The sequence below is a fragment of the Berghia stephanieae genome, chromosome 1 (genome assembly GCF_034508935.2).
Source record: "Berghia stephanieae isolate SIO BIC M18660-M18661 chromosome 1, UCSD_Bste_1.3, whole genome shotgun sequence".
NCBI classification, from domain to species: Eukaryota; Metazoa; Mollusca; class Gastropoda; order Nudibranchia; family Aeolidiidae; genus Berghia; species Berghia stephanieae.
In genome coordinates, this window is record NC_088360.1 from 110,659,557 (window position 1) to 110,678,996 (window position 19,440).

The following is a 19,440-nucleotide window of genomic DNA, read 5'->3' on the forward strand; positions in this document are numbered from 1 at the left end:
TAAATCGTGAAAGATTGTGTTTGTTCACCCAGTGATTAAAGTATTGCCTGACATATTTTTTAACCACAAAGATAAAACTGCGACTGTCTGTGAATGTCCTGGTTTGTGTTTTTTTTAATAAATATTTTATTGTAACCAAGACGACATTCACATTCTCCACAAACATAATTTTTAGGATTTAACTCAAAGTTATGAATAATGAATGATTTAGCGCCTTCTCCTCCCCGTTTTTAGAATATCGGGGTTTTAAAAAAGAAAATGTAGGTCAGATTTTAAATAGAGGATAAACTTTTCAGAGCACAAAAAAGTATGAAAAAAACAAGGAAGAAAAAAAAATTATACATAATATATTGCGCCGTCGTGGTATGATCAATAAAAATATTACCTATAAGACTATTTCATAATAATATAGCCTCGTGAAGTCCCAGGTTTTAAAAAGTTTGCCCCAAGATGAGAGTCATTTAAATCGATCGGTATTTTAGGATGAATTTTCTGGCCGAATTTTTAAATACGTTTTGTCCAGGGTACAGCAGTAAACGGGTTTAGATGACATTACGTTATCAAAATGTTTTGGACATATTAATCCATCAATCAGATTTTGATGTGAAAAATTTCTGGCCAGAATATTCTAAGTTGTTTTACCAGTGTATAGTAGTCATGAGTTTAACAAAGAATATTGTTCTAGCCCTCCCCTATAAATAGTAACCGGTAATAGATATAGAGGCAATTCTAACGTGGAATTGCCAAGTATTAGATTTGATTAAAAATAGTAGACAACATGTAGAATTTACTAAAATATAAAAGAGAATATTTTTCAATCAGAAGCAACGGAACCAAAATCGTTTGAGGGGTAGCTAAAGTAAAAGCTTTCTTACACTTTTGCGCTTTCGAATCCGAACTTTGTTCCTATCGCGCACTCGCATGACTGGGAACACGTCAGGGATCCTGGAGTACAAGAATCGTAGTAGAACCCCTTTAATTATCCCTCTTACCTTTGAACTCCAACAATATCATCAAGTTCGATACTCTCCTTTAATTTCTTATTGCTCTATAATTAGGCGTCGGATTCTGAAACTAGGTCAATAGTTGATGAGGATCGCGTAGAAATATTTTTTTCTTCTTCATCTACCCCGACGCCCCTTAGATTTTAGTATTCGCAGCCGTAAGGATTCTGTCATCCTTGACAAACTAAATCGGATTAAAACATCTAATCCAGTGTCATCCCTGTGGTGAAGCACACTTCTGGAGTTCTGCTTGGAGTTTGTTTTGTTTTCAAAACAATTTTAATGATTTGTGACGCGTCGGGGTTTAAAATTTGATAAATGGATATTTGATTCAATGCCAGAAGACAAAGCAGTAGCCGAGAAGATAATAGAGAAAAGGATGAAAAAAGAAACAATTTTTAGCCTAGTTTGGCTGATGTTCAAGCCTTAGACATGATGTCCTGGAGTTTTGGCGCATTATTTAAATATTTTAAAGACAGATGGGTAATCTTTTGGAACGTTTGATGTAAACTTATTGGGATCAGTAAGTCTCTCAATCCAGAGTAATATCTGTTATCTTTACGGCAAATTTATGCACGATGTTTTTTTTTCTTCAATGCTGATAAATAACAAGCCATTTAATTTGAAAGTCGATTATCGAACGTAAAAGGGGAAATTTATTTTTCAGTACTTGGTTAGTCCCAAAATACTAGGGTTTACATTATGCTGTTGGTCACAATTTCAAAAATACATAACCAAACACTCGTCTGGACACACCCTTCCCCCATTCCTTTCCTTCAGTAATATATTATAGTTCTGTGTTTGTATATATTAATATGAACACACACACACCCACACACACACACACGCGCGCGCGCGCACAGACACCTGATATCAAACATTTTTAATTAAATCTTAATTCAGTTAAAGAACCTTTGGCTGAATGATACATTGTAATATTTTAAATATGATATAAATAGCTACAACCTTATTTTCATTCCTTAGACAGTCTTTAGTAAGAGTTAACAAAATAAATGCATCTAAAAGATATCACTGCGCATCTGAAAAAATTGAAACATCAAAAAACATAGATAAACCATTGTACAATATTTTGATGAAAGTTCTTTTGTTACAAAATGCGTTTTGCCCTTTCTTGAAATGTATCAATGGGGAAATTTAGACGGTGTTTGAATATAACATCGTCGCTTAGTCATAAATCTTCTTTACCTGTAAAAAAACATGAATCTCTCATTAAAAAAAAAAAAGTTTAGGTACATCCCAAATGTTTAGAACTTCGAAAATTAAATATATCTCGAGAAGAACGGCACAGCAACTTCATGGAATTAATAGACTATAGAGAGAAGACTTAAAAATATAAAGACACAAAACAACAAATCAAATTAACAATTTAGAGCGCCAAATAGTCTCTCTCCTCCTCCCCCCCCCCCCCCCCCCCCCCCCCCCCCCCCCCCCCGCCACCAAGCCCTCCCAACTGAAAGTCCATTTTCCCTTCTAACGTTTTATTTCATTTATTTTGGCTCCGTTCCCACTGTCTACCATGCCAAATACTGACAAAATGACGTTAAAAATCATATTTGGCAGGGCAACGATTATATATCTTATAAACATCATACTATTGATATATTAAAATGATCACAACGTTTCAAAAAGTTTTAATCTTTCTTTAAATGAAGGTTAATCTTTACTTTTTTTTTAAACAACTCCGTTGTCATGTAAATATGTCGATACATTATTGTGAGATGATAAATTGTTTCTTTTCAAAATAAAGGAAATGTTTTTTATCGGTGCACGACATCACAGATCTGTCATCGAACAAATAGACGTAAAAAAGACTGCTTGACTGGTCCCTAAGTGATTCCTGGCACCTATCAGCTTTTATTTTTCATTTCCTCCCACTTTTAGAGTGGGTGAGAGAGAGAGAGAGAGAGAGAGAGAGAGAGAGAGAGAGAGAGAGGAGAGGAGAGGAGGAGAGAGGGAGGAGAGTGGAGGAGAGAGAGAGAGAGAGAGAGAGAGAGGAGAGAGAGAGGAAGAGAGATGAGAGGAGAGAGGAGAGGAGCGAGAGAGAGATTGAGAGCAGAGAGAGCGAAGAGCATTGAAGAATCTCATCATCATCATCATCATCATCATCATCATCATCATCATCATCATCATCGTCATCATCATCATCATCATCGTCATCATCATCGTTGTTATTATAATTGTTATTATTATTTTATTTTTCCCTCCTCCTCCTCAACCTTCTCCTCCTCCTCCTCCTCCTCCTCCTCCTCCTCCTCCTCCTCCTCCTCCTCCCTCCTCCTCCTCTTTCTTCTTCTTCTTCTTCTTCTTCTTCTTCTTCTTCTTCTTTTATTATTATTATTATTATTATTATCATCATCATCATCATCATCATCATCATCATCATCATCATCATCATCATCATCATCATCATTATCATTATTATTATTATTATTATTATTATTATTATTATTATTATTATTATTACAATTATTATTATTATTATTATTATTCATCATTCATCATCATCATCATCATCATCATCATCATCATCATCATCATCATCATTATTATTATTATTATTATATTATTATTATTATTATTATTATTATTATTATTATTATTATTATTATTATTATTATTATTATTATTGAGATGGCGGGTCACCATTGGCTACATAAATGTATATTATGTTTAAAACCAATTGACACGATAACATCAGAAACATCATTTTGGCATGTATAACCATACCATCGTTGGCACTCGTCTTCGGCTTGCCTGTTCATTTTCACTTTGATCTTTTTTTTTTTACTCTTTACCCTTTTTTTCCTATCTTTTTTTTTCTTCTTTAATTCTGTGAGTGACCGACAGTCCCGGACTCTTGCTTTATTTATTGTCGAGACAGCTGGTGTCGATACTGGTGGTTCTAATCTATTTATTTGTGCGGGTGCGGGGGTTTGGGCCTATATTTTATTTTATTTATTTTATTTTTATTTTATTTTTTACACTGGAAAGGAAAAGGAAAGTATTCGTGAATTTCTCCCCACAGATTTGAATCGTATTAGTGGACAATAAAACACTGTCGACTGTGAATGCCCTATGGGGACTGGTAGGTTGGTGATATACAATAGGAAGATAGAAACGGGGGTCGAATGGGAATAAAGACGAGTTGTTGTTATTGATTGATGGAATATTATTATGAATGATGAAAAATGTAACCGGTTTTTATTTCAAATTAATGATTCGTTTAACCCTTTAGTGACGAGACTGGATTTTTTACAAAATTACAACGATGATGATGATGACGAGAGATGATGATGATGATGATGATGATGATGATGATGATGATGATGATGATGATATTAATAGCAATAATGATAATAATAACAACAACAACAACAACAATAATAACAGTGCAAATGTGTATGTGTGTGTGAGAGAGAGAGTGAGAGAGAGAGAGAGAGAGAGAGAGAGAGAGAGAGAGAGAGAGAGAGAGAGAGTGAGAGAGAGAGAGAGAGAGAGAGAGATGGTTTTTAGAAGAAAAAAAATGTGTTACATTAATAACTAACTATAGTTAACGTCCTGGTTACATAACTTGACTACTCACGGTAAGTGACGAAAGAGTGGTCAATGTCTGTTGTTGGTCACACGGATAGGGGAGCTGTTGGACTGTAATATAAACTAAGAAACCTAATTCTACCGCTCTTGACACTTGCACAACGAGAGTCAGATGCCCGCGATTAATTTTCTAATTTAATCTTAACATTAACATTTATACATCCAGTTGACCCTGTTTTAGTTTTTTATAGTTTTGAGACGACTGGTCTCATTAATCTAGTTACTATTTTCACCAAGATAGCAAATAAATAAAAAATAAATAAATAAATAAATAAATAATGTTTTTTTTTTAAAGAAAAAGGAAAAGTGATAAAACAAAAACTTTGATTATAACTCCGAGACTTTAACGATGTTTCTGCACACTTGGTAAAATATGAAGGTCTAATGCCAGGTATTAGTAAGACTGAATCCCGACTGTAGAGGGTTAAGTAATGTTGAGTTAATTTTGTTTCTTTTTCTTCTTTATTGATCGATAATATGCTTTTGTCTTTTTTTTAATGTGGCGTCAATAGTTACACCGTTACCATTGTGTCTTGAATGACCCATTGCTTCTAAAACATGGTATCGGTGTGGACAAGATGATGATGTTGATGATAATTGTGATACAATTTTATTATTATTATTATTATTATTATTATTATTATTATTATTATTATTATTATTATTATTATTATTATTATTATTATTATTATTGTTGTTGTTGTTGTTGTTGTTGTTGTTGTCGTTGTCGTTGTTGTTGTTGTTTTTATCATTAAGGGGAAGGGGAAAAATACATAAAAAGAAGAATATTGGAAGAAGAAACAGAAAAGGTGAAGGAAAAAGAAAAGTTACAGACATTGTCTTCGTTATCTAAAATTCTGATACTCACCCCAAAAATCGTCATGATACAAGACGAAGATCAGGGGGAAAGTTAATGGTGAGTTGTAATCAGTAACTCAGGGGATCCTGACCTCCCATAGCGGGCAGGGAGGTACATACTGTGTCTTCTATCCCCTTATATCTGTTATCCAACATGCTTTCTGTCTTTGTCTCGGAATGAGATTACTTGGTTTTGTCCTGGCACTGGCCGGAATCCTAGCTGGGAGGGAAACAGTCAAATGCAGTTATTGTTTTGGGAGATGATATTTTTTTCCTTGTAAATCATCTCTCTGTTATGTATTATTATTTTTATTTTGAATGTATAATGTAAGCATTTGAGTGTGTTCCTCTTTGTTGGATTTTGTGCTTGTGTCTGGATGAGACTTGTAGGTGATTTCAAACTAAGTACATTGGTGGTGTGCTCTTGGAATCTACATCTGATCCCTATTTGTTCTCAATTCCCCTTTGTCTTACTTTTTCTTGGGTGCTTTAATTGTAATTCTAGAACTTTTTACTATCCCATTTTCTTCCTTTTTACTGGCGCTGATATAACCTAAATGTGTTGCAAGCGCCGTGCAAGCGCCGTAAAACCCTTAAAAACAAACATAAAAAACAAACAGATTCCATGAGCACTTCTAACAACAATTCATTTTTTACTTTGGTTCTTGTAATCATCATTATCTTTTGTGACGTAATTGTTTTTTATCAGTATCAGGCCTTTATATATTGTATACCGCAATAAACAGCACACACAGAGAGAGAGAGAGAGAGAGAGAGAGAGAGAGAGAGAGAGAAAGAAAAAGAGAGAGAGAGATAAATAGAGAGAGAGATAGAGAGAGTAGGGTGGAATGATAAGACGGAGATCGAGATATAGAAACCCTGAGATCAACAAAATAAGAATACGAAATAAGAATGATAAAAGACACAACACAGATTGATTGAAGGGAGGATGTCAAGGGGAAGGGAGGAGGAAGAGGAGGAGGAGAGGAGGAGGAGTAGGAGGAGGAGAAAGCGGAGGGTGAAAGAGGAAAAATTACCAAGTGGCTTGGGGCTCATGCATGATTAGTGTTCGCCTGGCGTCTGGATAAAGAGATTTGGGCAGCTCGAGCGAGAAAACGCAAAGAAAATTGCTCAATTTCGCTATGTGGCTTCCGCTATTTGGGTAGATTTGGGCATGAGCTATCCAGGATTTATACAATAGATACGCCGGTTAAGGAAGTGAAGGGAGCGACAGTGATATTATGCTCTGATCTGCGATGGAGTCTGGTTGAGAAAGGTTTTGGAGAAGTTTGATAAAGTGGTTCTTGTGATTGTTGCTTTTTAATGATCTGTTGGATATTATTAAACGGGTTAACCCTTCGCATTCGGTCTTCGATTTAAACTCCACCATGTCATTAAATGGGAGCTCCTTGAGCTCAATTGGTATAGACGCAATATAATAAGGACCAGTATTGATCATCGTTCCAGGGCTACCAATCCACAATGAAATTAGGGCAAAACAATAGATTTATGATGATGATGATGATGATGATGATGATGATGATGGATGTTATGAATAGTGATAAGATGATGATGTTAATAATAAATAATAATAAAAATAATAAATAATAATAATAATAATAATAATAATAATAATAATATATATATAATAATAATATAATGATATAATAATAATAATAATATAATAATATAATAATAATAGTATAATAAAAATTAACTGATATATTAATAATATATAATAATAATTAATAATAATATATAATAATAATAATAATAATAATAATAATAATATATAATAATAATATATATAATAATATATAATAATAATAATAATAATAATGATAATAATAATAATAATAATGAATAGATAGAAGAGATGAGAAGAAGAAGAAGATAAAGAAGAGATAAGAAGAAGAAGAGAAGAAGAAGAAGTAAAAGAAGAAGAAGAAGAAAAAAAGAAAAGAAGAAGAAGAAGAAGAAGTAAGAAGAAGAAGAAGAAGAAGAAGAAGAAGAAGAAAAGAAAAAAAAGAAGAAGAAGAATAAGAAAAGAAGAAAAGAAGAAAAAAGAAGAAGAAGAAGAAGAAGAAGAAGAAGAAGAAGAAGAAGAAGAAGAAGAAGAAGAAGAAGAAGAAGAGGAAGTAGAAGAAGAAGACGACGACAACAACAACCATATCGAGAGAATTTAAAGTTATAATTAAATGATCCAATATATGAAATTTGGGCTTAGGCACTTTATTAAACCATTCTCTATAAATCGCATTGTAGAATTAGACGAATAATTGTTTTTATTAATTGTCATAGCCTCCTTTAATTCTCTACCTAATCATGAATATTATAATCCCACTAGTTCATGACTTCATGTATGACAAATATTTTGAGTCTGAAGGGAAATTAACAAGGTAGCGGTTAAATTTATTTAGTCTATGCATTATTTTATCTGTGTTAAAATATACGTCTAATATATATTTTTATCATCGCTTTATTGAATACTCTATCTAATCCCAAATATTATAACCGTTTTAGTTCATGACTTCGTGTATGACAAATATTTTGAGTCTGAAGAGAAGATTACAAGGTAGTGGTCAAATCTATTTATGTATTAATTTGTCTGTGTTAAGAAACAGGTCTAATATTTATTTTTACGATCGCTTTGTTTATAAATCATATCTAAAATGATGACTTTTTAGATTTAAGATGACAAGAGAAAAGCACGCAATCAAATCTCTCGGACGTGAGCTATGAATCCATTGTTCTAATTTGAAGTCTGTTTTGTGCACGAGACAAGCGTGTGGAGATGATGGAAAGCACGGCTTTGTTATCCGTTTGGAGTCGGGATTAGCGTGATTGCAATGATTAATTCTCAGCTTTTGTTTAATTCAAAATTAGAAAAATAATGAAATAAATAAAAAGAATTGAATCAACAATGTTTCAGCTTTTAAAGAAAATTGTTACCCACCGTCTCAAAACAGTATTGTGATTTAGATGCTAAAAATATAAATTATAGAGAAAATTATCCGATGTGGATGACATATGTTTTATTGAGAGCAATATTTCTTTTAAACTAGCAAAAACCAACATTACGCATATTTGTTCTTTGTAACTTCATAATCATTCGTTGACAACTTGTCCATTCGACATAAAACTGCATTGAGGCGACAGGTCACATAATGTAACCCCCCCCCCCCTAAAAATGATTTAAAAAATAATAAAAATAAATAAATTAATTAAAAAAAAACACAAACAAACAAACAAAAAAAAAAAAAACAACCAAAAAAAAAAAAAAAACAACACGTAGTGAAAATTTTAGCCAGATAACTCGTCCATTGAATTATACTGATCGATTAAAATGACCCTCATCTTGGCAAAAATTCTCAAACCTATGACTTCGCGAAGCTAAGCTCCGATGTTTTTTTTAATAAGATGAGGGTCATTTTAATCGATCGATACTTGAAGGACCTGTTTTCTGGCCAGAATTTTCAATACGTGTTTTTTGTTTTCAGAGTACGGCAGAAATGGGCTTCAATGAAGTTGTCCCTGAAACATTCCATCAAAACTAGTAGTAATCATATCAATGAATATGCTACAGCTTTACTGTTTTAACCCTCTACCAACTATAGGAAAATCGTCACATACGTTACGATACAACCAACATTTTTCTTATTCAAATTTATTTTGTTCATCATAAAATTTAAAGAAAACGAACAGTGTGTTGCATGCAGAGCGTGTTTTTGCTAAAAAAATCATTAATCTCAAGAACTTACTGCTAGTGTGTTTGAGTGATAAGAAATATATTTTTGTGTTAGTTAGGTGTAAAGTCTTGGGGAAAATCCTGAACATGGCTGGTAACGAGAGAGTTATTAAATTTCAGAGCCAAATGTGTTGCTATGATAATTTCAGATTGCGACTTGACATAAAGAAAAACTTTGGACTAGAGAACTTGTTTTCATATTTTGAAAGGCCATTGAATCATAATGATGGCCAGTTGATAATTCATAAAGTTAAGTAGAATGATTGCTGGTTATTTTTCGGATTAAAAAAACGGATTTTAGATGAAGTTCAACTTGGCAAATCTGTCTTCTAAATAAGATAATTTCTGATTTTGAATTCCTATTCAAAGCAATCACGTTAGGGTGTTTGTCTAAAATATTAGTAATTGTATTGTTTGAGAATTAGACCGAAATCTAAATCTGCACAGCGTCAATCCAGGCAGTTACAAAACAAGATTACGTATTGTGTCTTGTATTTTGAAGGCTTAAACACGATGTTCAAACACATTCTCATTCTGACCAGATGCTCAATCCACAATCCGTGCAATCCGTCAAACAGAAATCTTCCGGGGATTGAGAAAGAAACATTTAAGAATAAAATGATGTAAAATAAAAATGTTAAAATTAAGCAAACAATGAACAAACAAAACAAAATGAAAAGAAATAAACAACAGAACAAAAGAAAATAGAATAAATACACTAGAAAAACGCAAATGCAATAATAATCTGTTTTTGTATGAGAATTGTATTAAATTTGAATAGAGCACTCTGAACGATTCATTTTTTCTCATTTCAACCAAAAACTTTACTCAATTTATCGATAGATTAAGATGATCCTCAAATTGTTTTTAAAATCTGTGAATTACGGGACTCCAACGAATTCTTAGCCTTGATACTTTGAAGTTTTCTTTGTCATCGATAATAAATGGAGTAAATAGTTTCAGCTCAAAATGAGAAAAAACGTTTTCAAGTTTAATTCAAAATTTTACCCTGCTCTGAAAATAAACCCATTTTTAGAATTATGGTCACAAAAGTCGTCCTACAAGTGGGGTCTTCTTGGAGAGTTTTTGACAAAATGATGGCCAGTGTTTGTCACTTTTTGTAAGGGCAAGTTTTCTGACGAATGTTCTATTAATGTGTTGTTGCTTTTTTTTTTTTCAAAGACACGGCAACAATTCTGACGCTTTCTTCCCATTCTGTCCCAGGGCAATTAATGTGGGCTTTGAACGGACTTTATTGGATATGTTCATACTCTCCTGTTTCTTTAAATTGTGTTTGTATTTGAAATAATGAGGTAATCATTTTAAAATTAGACAAAGAAAATTGTAATTTATAGAGGAATATCGCAACGTGCTATGGCATTGGTTTACATAAGAGATCAAAAGAGACTTCAATGAAAATCGAAATTTCTAAATTATTTTCGATGTCCAAAGATGGGGTTTATTTAATTCAGTTTTTTTTTTTTCAAAGTTGTTTTTAAATATTCTTTATTACGTCTGGAAATCTTTTTGATACATAATTTTAGCATGTTCATCTAAACATTACAAAAACAAAAAGAAAAAAATGGACAGTAAAGTTATTTTATTTTGTTTTTAGTGCGACTACGTCGTGGTCTTGTGGTATGAATCTCGTCTTCGGATCCTGAGGTCTTGCGTTCTGAGCGGCACATAGTTGAGTCATTGAAAAAGGCTTATTACTAACTCAATTTCTCATTCCGTAGTCAGGAGTAAAAACCTGGCCGCTGTCTGTCGAAAAAATGTTCTATCATTTAACAGGTGTCATGTTTCGTCCCGCATATTAAATGTTGTTGTTGACTAGGGACCTCCTTGTTTTTAAAATCACATTCAAAAAGTAGAAACAAAAAGAAAGAAAAGATAGTAAAGTTATTTTAATTTGTTTTTGACTTTACATTGTAATATGAAGATGCTGATGACTGCACGGTTTCCGGTTTGTGGAAATGGAGAAAATTCGATTAACAAGAATGTATTGTCGTATGTCTGTGATCAGTCGTGTGTAGTTTTCATGTCAAAATACGATTGTTTAGAACAAAGGAAGAAATAGTTTGTCACTTTAAATGGCTACAATGTTATTGTTTGAAGTATGATATATGATTCAGCCATTAAATCATATTTGAAGAATTTTGATTGAGAGAGAGCTATACCGTCAACTAGGCATTATGATCGAGAGGTTGTTTAAGTATGCCAATTTATTTCAATCTTTGAAATAGCTTTCATTATCTGAAATATCTTTTTAATTAATAATAATAATAATAATAATAATAATAATAATAATAATAATAATAATAATAATAATAATAATAATAATAATAATAATAATAATAATAATAATAATAATAATACAATGATTATTTGATAATTTTTGATTTTTTTAATTTAATATATATAAATATATATATATATATATATATATATATATATATATATATATATATATATATATAAAACAGTTAATAAAAATCAAAACATACAAAACAAGATTTTGATTTGACTTTGAATTCAACTTGCGAAGTCCCAGTATTCAGAGCTTTTGCTAGGATGATTGTCATTTTAATCTTTCGATATTTATTGAAGGGCGTATTTTCTGGCCAAAAATGTCAATACGATTAATTAGAGTCTACGTCAAAGGTGGTATTGTATAAGATTGAAACTCCACTTTGACACATTTTATGTGTGACAAATCTTAAATTAAATTTGTAAGTACGTTGTCCATTTATTTATTTATTCAAATGTGCAACATTGATTCAAGCAGATGGTTTTCATTTTTCTCCCTTTTCTTTCAGACACTCCAGACCCTGACAATGTTCATTCTAGCAATTGGTAAAAACAAATGGCGATTTGATGTACGTTGCAGGTAACGTAACATTTATTTATAGATTCCTCTTCTCTATCGATCTATCTATCCATCTATCTATCTATCTATCTATCTATCTATCTATCTATCTATCTATCTATCTATCTATCTATCTATCTATCTATCTATCTATCTATCTATCTATCTATCTATCTATTTATCTATCTATCTATCTATCTATCTATATATCTATTTATTATTTGTCATCACCTCGTTTTTTTAAATATTCTCCTACAACGTTGTTTCATCCAGAGTTCCTGGAGTCCTCAGGGAGGTTGATATGAGGTGTCTTGGAGGAACATTCCACCCAGACACCTCATATTAACCTCCCTGAGGACTCCAGGAACTCTGGACGAAACAACGTTGTAGGAGAATATGTAAAATAAACGAGGTGAGATCAAATAATTAATAATTATTAATTCGCTTCTAGAACTTGTCGAGCGCTTTACCTGGTTCCAGCTAACTCCCCTCAATCATATCTATCTAATCGTATCTATCTATCTGCTTCTATCCTTGCTTCGCTCTCCCTCTCTTCTCTCTCATCTCTCTTCTATCTCTTCCTCTCTCTCTCTCTCTCTCTCTCTCTCTCTCTGTGTGTGTGTGTGTGAGAGAGAGAGAGAGACAGAAAGAAAGGTAGATAAATAAATAAAGAGAGAGAGAGAGAGAGAGAGAGAGAGAGAGAGAGAGGGGGGGGGGAGAGTCAGTGTTTCTGTTCATTTGAGCGTTTTTGGTAGTTTTTTTTTTTTTTTTTTTTTTTTTTTTGGTTCCTATTTTTCTCTTCCATCGCTGCCTATTACACCCACCTCACAATTTACATATTATATATATATATATATATATATATATATATATATATATATATATATATAATCCCTCTCTCTCTCCCTCCCTCTCTCCCTCTCTCTCGCCCTCGCTCTCTCTCTCTCTCTCTCACTCACACACACACCCCACCCTTTCCGTAAATTTATATTTGTTTCGCACACACTATATCTTAAAAGCTACTGTCCCGTTTTATATTACAAAATTACCACTCTGTTTCACTCACGTTGACAAAGGCACCTAGACCCTAATTACATTTTTACTAAAACACGTTATAATATATAAATGATTAATATTAGAATAATCTCCTCTCAAAATCTCATAACTCTTAGACGTATAATTGAATGCCTCAGATTAATTTTTGTTTGCTAAGTTTGTTGTCATCTGAATCTACCACAAAACCAATTAAATGTTTTTGGGCCAAAACGATAAAAGTTCTTCTGCCAGTGCTTCTCTGATTTTCTCACAGCCTTTAAAATCACATCAGAACTAGACAGACAAAAATGTAACATTATTAAATTGTAGCACTACTCCTTCCCTATCTATCTATATAATACTTTCAATACGGAAATTGGTACAATGAAATGTCAGAGGTATTGAGTAACACTGTTTTAGGATTACTGGAACTAGATTTCAACTTGTAATCGGATCATGTTTCGGAATTTTAAAATCAGATGAACAAGTTTACTGTTTTCCTTATCCATTTCTATCTAACATGTTTTATGAATAAATGTGTATCCCAAGCTACCAATTGGTATTTGCATCCAAAATATAGACAAGCCTTTCAAGCGACATAGGGCTCAATAAATCAGAGTATATCCCAGTTTTTGTCGTATGGAAGGTGGGGCAGAAACTTTCCCCCATTTTTGATAGAACGCAATGTATTTTTCACGAAATCCAAGGTAGACTTCCGTGCCCAATCCCGGGTGGGTGATCGGGGAAGAGGGAAGAGGAGGTGAGCAGAAAAATACCTGGCTAAAGGTTGATTATAATCAATCTTCGTTCGTGCGAGACGCTTGATGTGGATTGAGCTTTAGGGAATCCAACTTATACATTTACAGTATATGCTGCCATGTAAATTCTAAAGCCTATGTGTATGCCGCATTCTAGCAATGAAACATTTACTTCATAAACGTGAGGATGGGGTAAATTTACCCAAACTTATCTTTTAGTTAAATTGTAAAATCTAATCCTTTGGAAGTTACTTTGACAAGCATTCTATGCAAAGGGTAGAATATAATTTCTACTATCTGTTAAGTGCTACAGGATGGGGATCAAGTGCGGATACATTTCTAACAGTACAGTTCCTTTTTTCTGACATTGTACGCCACACCCATTTTGTCTCCCCCACTCCTTCTTCCGTTCCTTCATCGCCTCTCAAAAATATAAGGACCAAATAGATAAGAAAAACAAGCAAGGAATTCTCTGTATTCTAAAATTTGAAGACAGCGACCTCGGGAAAAGTCAATACTCTTACTTCTATCGTGCCTTACACGAGAAAGGTCATCCATCGCGTACCGATTGCCGGGTACGAGTATATCATGATTACAGTCATTTACTATCTCCTCCTGACTACTCGCCCAGCCTGCTCAGCCTCCAATCGAATAGATCCTTACTCAGACTAGGAGCTGATCAAATGGCAATCATTCCCCACACGTCAATCCATTTCGTGGTGAGTACATATTTTTAACGAACACCCCCCTTCCTAATAAGTTGTCTTGCCGCACATTCGAACCAAGAAGAAATAGTAAAGTTTTTGTAATGTTTTTGATAAGCTGGTCAAAGTTTAGAATTTGCATATCATAATGAACTGAATTTGTTGATATGATGTGATAAGGACACACAAACCAAACCACGGTAATTAAATTACAATACTATTATAAAGGACGTGGCACCGATAATGGCACAAGAAAATGAATTGGCGAAATTTCTCTGGACCTCCGGCCACCTCATACTCATGGAGAGGGTTAGTAATTGGAAAAATCAAGTCTCCTTACTTTTTCTCGTTAAAATGAGCCTTTTACATTATTATTTTATACTCGAGTATTTTTGAAGTAAGGTGTGCCGCTTTCACAAGCGACTATTCCTAGAAAGTTCCCCGTTGATGGCTCAACGATACAGTGTATAGTCCTGTGTCGAAAACAAGTGATGTTGAACGTGGTCAGTGAGAGGAGGGGTACATAAATTCTGATCTCGGTGTTTTGCCCTTGGACCTTACACGCATTTCCTCATTTGACTCGGATGTGAATAAGTACCTGGCAAAGGCAGTGGAGAATAACTCAAGAGTGTGGTGTAAACAGGATAATTTCACTGGAGTTGCTTTTCATTGATTCGAAACTTTTGATCCAGAATATAATCAGCCGAGGGAATTAAATGAAGCACGTTGTAGAGCATTGACCACCATGGATCGAAATGCGCTATATACATTTTCATCTATATTTCATTTATTGAAACAAGGGAAACATAAAGCTTTTCGGTCTCAGAATTTGCTGGGTTGATAGATGGAATGAAAGATCGATCAAGAGAGAGAGAATGAGAGAGAGAGAGAGAGAAGAGAGAGAGAGAGAGAGAGAGAGAGAGAGAGAGAGAGAGAGAGAGCGGAAAGGTATTATGTCACAAGCTAGTTAGTGATTGAGCAAGCAGGACACGCAAATTCCTCCTGTCTCACGTACAGACGTACATGATAAGTGTAAGAGGATATTACTCGTGTTTGTTTTACTTTGATTTTGTCTCCGAGAGTTGGTACTTGTGAAGGACAGTCTTAAATGATACACCCGTGGATGAATACGTACGAGAATAGCTTTAGGTCTATCTATACCCAGATTGACTGATCAAAGTATAGATAAATGGATATTGAAGCTGGTGTGGGCTTTTTGGGTTGGAATCTAAAAGAAAAACATAACTCCCTTCATCATCCTCTTTTTCTCTCTCCTTCTCTCTCTCTCTCTCTCTCTCTCTCTCTCTCTCTCTCTCTCTCACTCGCTAACTCTCTATTTATCTTTCTATCTATCTCCATCTCCTTTTGTCTTACCTCTGACTCTCTTCCCTCTTTTATACGCATTGTTTTCCTGTGGTTTCTTTTTCTAAAATGTGTCGCAAGCGCCGTTAAACTCTTATAAAACCAACTCCTTTTTTGGAGAGTGAGGCTTGTTTCTTGAAGTCTAATCATAATTAAATCCCCTAACTCCTATTATTTTTCTTTATTTTAAACTCAGTTCTTTGCAACTCGTTCATTTTGACACAATACCAGAATGACTCAATCGCTCGCGTATCGATCTTTCTTGTTTTCCTTCTAAATGTCACCTTGTCTCCACTGATAAATAACAATGTGAAATTGAATGTAAGCTTCAATTTAATTACTTAATTGTTAACAACGCCACTACCACATCATCTCGTTCATCTGTAGTGTTTCATTCATCCTGTTTGTTGAAAAAGGGGAAACCCGAAACGTCCATTCTATCTGTTTTCGTAATTAAATTGAAGCTTACAATTCAATTTCACATTGTCATTTATTTCTTCGAGCTTCGAGCAGCAACATTTACATTACCCAGTATCCGTCTCTCCACTACGTATTTTAAAATCCTGTTGTAGCGATTTTTAAAAAGATTCTTGTCGCTTTAAAAAATCTTGCTAGGTCTAAATAAAATGTATTGTGTATAACTTCGTGTTTTATGTCAACCTCTAAATGCATGTTTACTCTCAAAATATCCCAAAAGAAGCGTTCATCATTGTCAATAACAAATCAGAACCAATTGATCTACATTATTATTATTATTATACAACGTTGTGTTTTAGCTGGGGTTTTTATTTCTTGTCTGCTCCGTCTTTGATCACTTTGTGCCGTGATTCTTAATGGAAAAGAGGAACGTCTGAGGTCCCCAAACCATGACGTTGATGGAGTGGAGAGGTAATATGGGGTAAAGAACGAGAGGGAATCAGATAGAAAATAAGTAATCTGATGCTGTTTGAGCGCGACTCATATTAAAGAAAATATAAAAGAGAATGGATGTAGTGAGAGAATTTTTTTTTCACTTAATCAAAAGGATGGCCCATACGAAGAAATGTCAGCCATCGCCTATATTATTTGGCATTATACGTCGGGGTATTCCAGATGTTATTTTTATATTAGAATGGTCAGACATACAAAATTATAGTATTTTATTAATTAATTAGAAAAGGAACGCGTTTACCTTGTGGATTATCTCTGCTTTCTCATGGTTGTGATTATAGAAATTTATAGATTGTCGTCTTACTGTTGAATGAACCTTGGTTAAATGTATTTTGTCCAACAATAGATTTGCTCCTAAGTGCATATTTACTTTTTTTTTTAAACTACCAAGACTTTGATTGAGTGGAGAGGTAATACGGGGTAAATAACAAGAGGGAATCATCAGATGGAAAATAACTTGCTGCTGGTTGAGCACGGCTCATAATCAAAGGAAATAATATATTATGGAGGTAGGAGAAACTTTTTTTCACTGTATGAAAAGGATGGTCCTTAAGAAGAAATGTGAGCCATCGCCTGTAATATTTGGTGTTATCTTGAGTGTTCGAAGTGTTAAAAAACATTTTTTATTAAAATACAGACAGACATACAAAATTATCGTCGTCTATCCTTTAGAAAACGAACGTGCCTGCCTTCTAAATACCTCTACTCTCTCTTGGTTGTTTCTAAAGTCCTATTGCAGAGATTTGTAGATGTTTGTCTTGTTTCAAAAGAAAATAAAATAAAAAAAATAATCAAGCTTAATTTATGCATTTTGTCCGACAGTATTTTAGCTTATAAGCGCATGTTTACTTTTAAAAAGCCATGACTTTGAAGGAATAGAGAGGTAATATGGGATAAGGAATCGGAGGGAATTATCGGATGGAACATTAAGTAATATGATGCAATGTGAGCGCGGCCATACCAAAGGAAATAGAATGGATGTAGGAGAGGTTTTTCACTTAATATAGAGGATGCTCCTGAAGAAGAAATTACGTGATCAACCACCCGAATTTGGTATTTTTTCGGACTGTGCCAAATATCAAAGATGATTTCGATGTTGAACTGGTCATTCGTACAAAATTATAGTCTTTTATGAATTAGAAACTGGACGTGTTTGCTTTCTAGATGTCTCAACTATCTCCTGATTACTTTTGATGTCTTTTTGCGAAGATATTGTAGATTTTATTATTATTATTATTGTCATTATTATTATTATTATTATTATTATTATTATTATTATTATTATTATTATTATTATTATTATTATTATTATTATTATTATTATTATTATTATTATTACCATTATCATCATCATCATCATCATCATCATCATCATCATCATCATCGTGGTCATCATCATCATCATCATCATCATCATCATCACCATCTTTATGATTATCGTTATTATTGATGCCCGAGGCCGCTTTCACAAGCATTATATTATTATTTTTAATAAGGTTGTGGTAGTGGTAGTGAGGGAAGAGACGGCGAATGATTCGATCGTTCAAAGACAAGATTCAAAGAAATAGGGATGGGTATTGATGACCGAGGTGTCGTGATGGGTGAGAGGATGACTGAATTCATAACTCGATGCTTGCTCGGGTGAAGGCGAGTTTTTTTTAAATGGATTATGTGTATGAAGTGAGTTGCCCGCTGTTTTAATAATGGCTTGATTAGACACCAAGTAAGAACAACATGGAAGATGGGATGTTCCATATTATGGCGGGAGCAACTTACTGTCATTGTAAAGTAAAGTCGGTGTTTAGGACAAGAATGATCTTTGAAGTTTCATATTATTACAGTATATATATATATATATATATATATATATATATATATATATATATATATATATGCATTTCATTATATTATTGTGCAGATATGCATATTAGGCATTTTACGAGGTAGCTAGATAGAATAAGACGGACATTCAAAGGTCGTGTATTCAAGCCCTCTTTTCGGTATTTTATGACGAAGTAAAACATTGTAAAAAAAAAGCACCCAGGAGTTATAATTTAGGTATAATACAACTCCTTTATAGTCTTGGAGTTAAGAACAGAAGCACTTGTTTGAGGTAGATTTATGCTCTGAAGACATTTTGCTCAAGCTGCTTTTTAGTTTCTAGTTACGAATTACTCTATTTCATTATATAATTTGTGTTATTTATGTGACGAGTTTGCAGGTTCTATCTTGCTCAATTCGCTTTACAATATCTCATATATTCCACAATAAGGCAATAACGTTGGGAATTTCTAGTTCATGCAGCAAAAATACACTTTAAGCGCCCCTTCATAATTTCTCGCAATATCCGTCTCTATTTTGGATAAGAACTCTTCCACACCGGAGTCGAGTTGAATAGATGTGCGTAAATTACTTTCTCCAATGACATAAAGTTAGAATCAAGCATCTCGTGAATTTTACTCATCCAATCACAGACACACACATAAGCACACACACACACACACACACACACACACACACACCATCTACCTTATTCCTGACTTGTCGGCCCAAAATG

The 19,440-nt window shown here is 33.5% G+C and overlaps 1 protein-coding gene across 2 annotated transcripts in view; it reads left to right on the forward strand.

Annotated features, from left to right (window-relative positions):
* The window catches only part of LOC144962719 (uncharacterized), a 234,225-nt gene that overhangs the window by 89,122 nt on the left and 125,663 nt on the right, over positions 1–19,440 (forward strand). For both annotated transcript variants that reach the window (XM_078895908.1, XM_078895909.1), the window contains exon 4: positions 12,045–12,115. The gene's annotated coding sequence lies outside the window, so the exon portion shown is untranslated. The remainder of the gene's footprint in view (positions 1–12,044; positions 12,116–19,440) is intronic.